The sequence below is a fragment of the Chiloscyllium punctatum genome, chromosome 35 (assembly GCF_047496795.1).
Source record: "Chiloscyllium punctatum isolate Juve2018m chromosome 35, sChiPun1.3, whole genome shotgun sequence".
In the NCBI taxonomy this organism is placed as follows: Eukaryota; Metazoa; Chordata; class Chondrichthyes; order Orectolobiformes; family Hemiscylliidae; genus Chiloscyllium; species Chiloscyllium punctatum.
Genome location: NC_092773.1, coordinates 56,487,308 through 56,488,940, shown reverse-complemented (window position 1 = coordinate 56,488,940; position 1,633 = coordinate 56,487,308). Strand labels below are relative to the sequence as shown.

General features: G+C 39.0%; 1 non-coding gene across 1 annotated transcript; it reads right to left on the bottom strand.

The window, feature by feature from the left end:
• Nucleotides 1–1,012: 1,012 nt before the first annotated feature.
• On the bottom strand, nucleotides 1,013–1,094 carry trnas-cga (transfer RNA serine (anticodon CGA)). Its single transcript has one exon. It is a non-coding gene; the product is annotated as a tRNA-Ser (tRNA).
• Nucleotides 1,095–1,633: the final 539 nt, after the last annotated feature.

Genomic DNA, 1,633 nt, shown 5'->3' with positions numbered 1-1,633 from the left:
AGATGAGATTTGTTTTTATTTAATGTTTTATGTGTGTATACAGGAAAAGGTTAGGGCGATATTATACGAAATTTATCGGTATGTCAGAGTGAAGTATTTAAAAATTAAAATGAAAACATACCTTCATTATGATGGTTCATTTTTCCTGAAGAGGTGAGGTGTTTTAAACATATTGGTGCACGGTTAACACTGTTAAATCAGCAGAATAACCAGACACTGCAACAAGTGTTATCAAGAAGACAACAACGTAATACTGGGTCGAACAACTCAATTAGTTCATTGTCTGGAGACATAAACATTTCGAGTTGCCCACTCAGTTTAAATTTTATCGAGAATAAAATATTAATTTCAATTCAAATTTGAATTGTGTCTCTTGAAAATGTTAAAAAGCAATGACACAATCAGATGCTCTGGGGTCTGATACGGGGGACATTGAACGGTTGACAGGAGGACTGCCACGTCCTTGCATGTAACAATCTTCTTGAAAAAAGATATCTCTGAAAAATACCTTTTCGATCGGTGACGTGTGACACAGAAATTCCTAACAAGGAAAATGAAGACACAGGAAGATCCGAAGAAAAGAACTTACAGCTGCCTGGCTTTGTGAAAAGAAGAGCTGTTTTGCTAACTTTAATTAGGATTTTTATCTGAATAGTATTATTGAAGGGAAAGTCAAAATGGGTAATAGAAATACATTGTCAGTCGTGGTTTGTTAATTAATTACTCTTTTACTTTGGAAATAAAGTTCTTAATTTTTACTTTGTGCAGTTCTTGGCCAATCGAATTTTTGCAGATTACTGTCGGGCATAAATCGCTTCTGTGTTTTATATTAAGCAGGAGGGTTAACCCTGTGTCGTATAGAGTCTAAACAAATTTGGCAATGCAAGTGTAAATCTGTGCAGGTCTTTGAGTGCACTGGAGATTTGCACTATTCATGAGCTGAATGAAGTGATTCTCTCCGCTCTGATCTGAATACCAAAAGAGGAAGCCCAAAGCAAACTCCGCCCTCTATCGTAGTTGACAGGATTCGAACCTGCGTAGGAATGCCCCAATGGATTTCGAATCCATCGCCTTAACCACTCGGCCACAACTACATAAGGACCAGCTCTGCCTGTTGAATTAGTCATTTCCAGGTCTCTGTCTCAGGGGAGGTTAGCAGTTCTGAAACATTGTTTGGTTTATTTGAATTCAAATACCACAGCTTTCAAATCGATGAAATGTCGGGACAAAGTGGGTCTGGGTGTTCCACCCAGATAGGTGGAATTGATATTCAGCTTAAAAGAAGGCGGTAATTGCAGGAAAATACTCAGCAGGTCGAGCAGGATCTGGGCTGGGAAAGGGAGATTCAACGTTTCAGAACTTCTTCAGAAGTTATTCGAACTCCGCTTTCTCCCAGTAGTACTGGCAAACCCCAGTCTGTACCCAGCGTTTTCTATTTTTGTTTCAGATTCTGAAAATCCAAATTCCTTTACATTACCCATTTAGACAATTAAAAAAAATCCTTCCTGGTTCCGATTTAGGTTCCTGTTTGGGGAACATTTTCATGAGCACATTAAAAACCCGGAGTTGTGCAGGAAAGAAAACCAATGAAGTATGAGCCTTGAGATCCGACCCTGGCTGGTCCCAAACCACC